We start from the raw sequence: 6445 nt of genomic DNA on the forward strand, positions 1-6445 counted from the left end.
TGATTTAGTGGGCTTATTCATCATCTATTACATACATATCTATCTCCAACTTTTGATTTAGTGGGCTTATTCATCATCATGATTGAAATATCTTCATAAACTAGAATATTTGAGTGTTTATGTACAGTGCACACACAGTCAGCAGTTTTAATGGATAGCCTGCACATTGGTCTCGTTTTTCATACAATTCATATATGTTTATATTCATATATGTGAATATCACCCCTTACCTCAAATCATCAGGATTTAAAATCCCACATCTAACCACCTGATTATTCATGTAGTTTTATACGTGTAGTTTTAAATATCCTCTTGTTAGGTCTATCTGCGAACACCATGGCAATACATCTAATTTTACAATGCAAATATTATGACCACTCAGTGTTAGTCACTGAACACTGCATTGCCACTTGACAGATCAAATGTGGGCCTTTTCCCAATCTGTGAATCTGCACCTTGCTCTCCCCTTGAATTGACATGTGTCTCAGTATCTGTTGACAACAGCACTCTTTCCATGGAAAATATGTATGCCCTTGAATAGGACAATCCTCTTTTTCCCAATAAAGGACAGTGTTTTGAAAGACCACTGCCTAATTGTCCCAGGGCTTAAAGAGGGTTGATTTCACCAGCAGAGATAAGAGATCAGCACTGATCCAATCACTAAACAGGAGATCAGTGCTGACCCAATCATAAAGCAGGACATCAGCAGCACAGATCCAGTTAGCTCAGACAGTGTCAGCACATCACATAAACAAGGACGTATCCAGAGAGGGCAGTGCGTGGACACAAACAGGCAAAGATGACACCTTATAATGCCATCAAAGTGGGTCACAACATGCAAGCACATTCAAAGACGTCACAGGGTGTATGAGGACATTCAATTTACCTATTTAATCCTAATATGGGCAGATAGTGACGACATTCATATACCGTTTTGACTCAATGCAATATGTTATGCATAACAATATTACCCGTGTTAAGTGGATGAGCCTCAGCAGGGAATAAACGGTTTCAAGATGCCTCGATAACTATGATCAAGACCAACATCCTATCCACCCCAAAGGCTACTGCACCTGGATTAGCCACAGCTCCAGCAGATTGGGTGTATTGTCATAACCTTTAATTCAGTCTCTCTCTCTTCAGTTCAGAACATTGGGGCATTATCATCCAACATGCTGAATGGCACAAAACAGGAGCACAATGCACCATACACATTTTCACTCCCTGCTGTGTATTGCATCATGGTAACGAGTAACCCTATAAGAGTAAACGATGATGCACCCCTGATTAAAGACAAAGCTGCTTGAGCTGACCTTGTCAAATCAGAGCATGCAAAATAAAACTCCTCTGGTTCCAAGAAACGTACATAAACCTTGTGTTTAAAATCAGTGTTTTCTGATGAAAAGCTCATCTAATTTGGCAACCCTTTCCTCAGGTGATTATAAGTCCCACTTCCATGAACAGTGACAAATATGACTATTATCATTACTACTGGGGTATGGCTATAATGATGGCCTGTTCTTGTCTGATTATCCCCCAATGCAGTAGTAGACTGACCTTCCTTTCCTTCTCCTGCCCACTCTAATATGCAGCACTCAGGGTTGTACCTCTGCCAGCTCTCTCTCTCTCTCTGTCTCCCTCTCTGTCTCTCTTATTCTCCCTTTCTTTCTGTCTATCTGCCCTTCTCTCTCTCTCTCTCTCTCTCTCTCTCTCTCTCTCTCTCTCTCCCTTGCTCTCCCCTCTCTCTATCTATCTTTATCTTTCTCTCTCTCTCTCTCTTTCTCTCTCTCTTCCGCCCCCTTGAACTCATTGACCAGGAAAAGGCTTGTTTTCACTCACAGGGATTCTGGACAGAGAGGAGATGTTGACAGCATCCTCTGTCTGGACTGACCTGCCAAACAGCCAGGCCAGAGGTAAAGACAATGGTCCAGCATACAGTTGAGTATATGAGAAAGATAAGCATTTAAAGTTCACATGAGGACACACAGGGGGCTGAGAGAGCAGTTAGACTCTGTGCTCTCAACCCTGTTTCATTATTCTCCTTCATAGCATTGATCTTAATTGGGGTGAACTATTCCCTCTTGATTAGTTTGAGATGGCTCTGTGAGTTAGGCCGTACTTTTCTGATCAGTGATTTCAACCCAAAAATCTTCATATGAACTAAGCAAACTAAGCTATTCATTGTGTGAGAGAGGGGGTAATTATGTTTTTTTTTCTCAGTATTTAATCTACTCAGTGATGTGGAGTGGGTTTAAATGAAAAAGAGGGGTGTGGTGCTGATGCGTGTGCATGGGATATCAAAATCATATTTCGGTGCCATACCATGTCTGTTCATATGGAAGAAATAAAGGTGCGTCATGGAGCAGCAGAGCGAGAGGGGTGCTTGTTTTGATACTTGCCGTTGCCGCAGCAACATGTAGGGGTCACAAATGTTTCGGTGAAGCGGGCAGGAAATTCCATGGCGCCTGTTGATGATCAAATCCCAATTTAAATACTGTTCTATGATAGTTTAACTATCCATGTCAGATTGATGAACATGCTTGATTCTAGTAAGAGAACGTTTTCAGAAATAGCCTAGTGTTCTCAGAAGGAGGGTTGCACAATTCCACGAACTTTCAATAAATTCCCTGGTTTTCCAAAAATTATGGTTGGAGGATTCCCGGAGTCAGGAGGGAATAAGCAGGAAGTCCGCACTCCTTCAACCAGGATTTCTGGAAAACCAAGGAATTTATTGAAAGTTCCTGGAATTATGAAACCCTACTCTACCCGACATTCAGAAATCATGTAAACAAAGCAAATAATACACAACTACCAGGGTATCGGGTCAATATCTCTGGAAATTGTGATACAGGAGAAAGCTATTCCTCAACTTGCAGGATCGCAGTTCTATTATTAAAAGCCATGTATTTATTATCAATGTTTAATAATGCTGTCATTATTTAGTCACTGTCAAAATGCCAAAACTCTCTCTTTTAAGACACATAGGAACGTCCCTCTGAGACTATTCATCCTATCAACGTCAACGTGCTTACAGACACAGGATTCTGTCAAAACAGTGAACACTGCAAATCCTGGGTGATGCAATCATACCAATACAATTCAAGTATGCACAAGTTGCCAGTAGTTCAACGAGTGCTCTTGATGTAGGAAAAAAACTGAGAAACATAGCTTTTTAATTACCGTAAGCTGTCTATGCCCCACCACACTACACTCTCAGAGGACCCCCTCTAAGTAAGAAACCTGTTAATTCTGTAAGTATCCCTATAGAGAAGTACTCCCTCCTGCAGAAAGCCCTGTCAGCAGAGTGAACGTGTTTGTGTGAAACATGTATGGGAAGCTCTCAATCAAATGTATTTCCAAAGCCCTTTGTACATCAGCCGATGTCACAAAGTGCTATACAGAAACCCAGCCTAAAACCCCAAACAGCAAGCAATGCAGATGTAGAAGCACGGTGGCTAGGAAAAACTCCCTAGAAAGGCAGGAACCTAGGAAGAAGCCTAGAGAGGAACCAGGCTCCAAGGGGTGGCCATTCCTCTTCTGGCTGTGCCAGGTTGAGAATATAACAGTACATGGCCAAGATGTTCAAACGTTCATAGATGACCAGCAGGGTCAAATAACAATAATAATCACAGTGGTTGTAGTGGATGCAACAGGTCAGCACCTCAGGAGTAAATGTCAGTTGGCTTTTCATAGCCAAGCATTCAGAGTTAGAGACAGCAGGTGCGGTAGAGAGAGAGCGAGTCGAAAACAGCAGGTCCGGGACAAGGTAGCACGTCCGGTGAACAGGTCAGGGTTCCATAGCCGCAGGCAGAACAGTTGAAACTGGAGCAGCAGCACAACCAGGTGGGCTGGGGACAGCAAGGAGTGATCAGGCCAGATAGTCCTGAGGCATGGTCCCATGGCTCAGGTCCTCCAGGAGGGGAGGGAGAGGGAGAGAGAGAGAATTAGAGGGAGTATACTTAAATTTCCACAGGACACCGGATAAGACAGGAGAAATACTCCAGAAATAACAGACTGACCCTAGCCCCAATCCCACAGGACACTGGATAGCATAAATACTGGAGGCTGAGACAGGAGGGTTCGGGAGACACTGTGGCCCCGTTCGACGATACCCCCGGACAGAGCCAACCAGGCAGGATATAACCCCACCCACTTTGCCAAAGCACAGCCCCCACACCACAAGAGGGATATCTTCAAACCACCAACTTACTACCCTGAGACAAGGCTGAGTATAGCCCACGAAGATCTCCCCCACGGCACGAACCCGAGGGGGGCGCCAAACCCGGACAGGAAGATCACGTCAGTGACTCAACCCACTCAAGTGATGCACCCCTCCTAGGTACGGGATGGAACAGTACCAGTAAGCCAGTGACTCAGTCCCCATAATAGGGTTAGAGACAGAGAATCCTGGTGGAGAGAGGGGAACCGGCCAGGCAGCGACAGCAAGGGCGGTTCGTTGCTCTAATGCCTTTCCGTTCACCTTCACACCCCTGGGCCAGACTACACTCAATCATAGGACCTACTGAAGAGATGAGTCTTCAATAAAGACTTAGAGAGATCAGGGTCCAGAGTAACGCCGAGGTCCTTCACAGTTTTATTTGAGACGACTGTACAACCATCAAAATAAATTGTCAGATCCAACAGAAGACCTCTTTGTTTCTTGGGACATAGAACTAGCATATTTGTTTTGTCCGAGTTTAATAGTAAAACATTTGCCTCCATCCACTTCCTTATGTCTGAAACACAGGCTTCCATGGAGGGCAATTTTGGGGATTCACCATGTTTCATTGAAATGTACAGCTGTGTATCGTCCGCATAGCAGTGAAAGTTAACATTATGTTTCCGAATAACATCACCAAGAGGTAAAATATATAGTGTAAACTATAGTGGTCCTAAAACAGAACCTTGAGGAACAACAACACTTACAGTTACTTTGTCAGAGGACAAGCTATCCACAGAGACAAACTGATATCTTTCCGACAGATAAGATCTAAACCAGGCCAGAACTTGTCTGTGTAGACCAATTTGGGTTTCCAATCTCTCCAAAAGAATGTCATGATTGATGGTGTCAAAAGCAGCACTAAGGTCTTGGAGCACGAGGCCAGATGCAGAGCCTTAGTCTGACGCCATTAAAAGGTTATTTCCCACCTTCACGAGGGCAGTCTCAGTGCTATGATGGGGTCTAAAACCAGACTGAAGCGTTTTGTATACATTGTCTTCAGGAAGGCAGTGAGTTGCTGCGCTACAGCTTTTTCTACCATTTTTGAGAGGAATGGGAGATTCAATATAGGCCGATAGTTTTTGATATTTTCTGGTTTGGCTTTTTCAGGAGAGGCTTTATTACTGCCACTTTTAGTGAGTTTGGTACACATCTGGTGGATAGGGAGCTGTTTATTATGTTCAACATAGGAGGGCCAAGCACAGGAAGTTCTGACAGAGCAGTTCACTCCTCACGGTATGATAGAGTGGCTTGGGGGTAAGGGGGTAACCATCCACTGCTCACTCCCTGGCGGAGGGTGTTGGGGGGGGGGGGGGGTACTCCTCTGCCTGCTGCCTGGCTCAGAGTATGTCCAGGGAAGAGGCTCTGCCAGGCCTCAATTATGGGGGAGTCATCCAGGACACACTGAAGCAATTACAGGCCCATATAAATCAATATGCTGCTGGTTTAAAAAGTGATCTGCTCCCAACACTCTCTGGATAGGGTCTGACTCAGGAGGTCAGCTTAGATTTTTCTGTTGAGTTCTTCATAACAATTTTTTGAAACTGGGCAGAGACTCTTCCTGCCTGTTGAACTAGGTTGAATTGGCATGGACTGGGCTTTCAGATTTATTTTACGATCAGGTGGGCAATGCTGGGCATGGACTATGGCTGCAGTTTGCTCTTAGATCAGGTTAGAGGGTTTCATTTCTGGTTGACATCAAGTTTAAGGGGCTCTTATTTCAGACAAGTCCATTTCAAATCAAACGGTTGGAATCGTTTTAGAGTTCAGATTGAGGTCAAGTTGGACAGCATTTTTGGTTCCCTGTGTTTTATTTTCCATTGGTTCTGCTGCGCTCCTATGTAGTAATAGTTCGCAACACACGTGTACTCATATTGTGGGTTGTCTCCAAAGATAGCATCTGAGGCATCATCAAAATTAAGTTGTCAAATAATTTGTGTTGGTGGCTTTATCCATTAACTCATCATCTCTGCAAACCATATTACACAGTAACTAAGTCCTCCTTGCCTGGATCAACAGAATTGTGGCTTGTTTTGAGACACTGCACATGTATTAACCATTATACTGTACTCCCTCCTTGTGGTGCATTGAACACACTACATTTGTGGCAATGAACTGTTAATAACCCTCCAGTTCAGGAGATGGAGGTATGCACCTTCAGCCTTGGGTTCATTTTGATTTCCAATAAAGAAGTAGAAAACTAAGCACCTCATTGGCTGATATACC

This window comes from Salvelinus fontinalis, chromosome 39, assembly GCF_029448725.1.
Source record: "Salvelinus fontinalis isolate EN_2023a chromosome 39, ASM2944872v1, whole genome shotgun sequence".
Lineage (NCBI taxonomy): Eukaryota > Metazoa > Chordata > Actinopteri > Salmoniformes > Salmonidae > Salvelinus > Salvelinus fontinalis.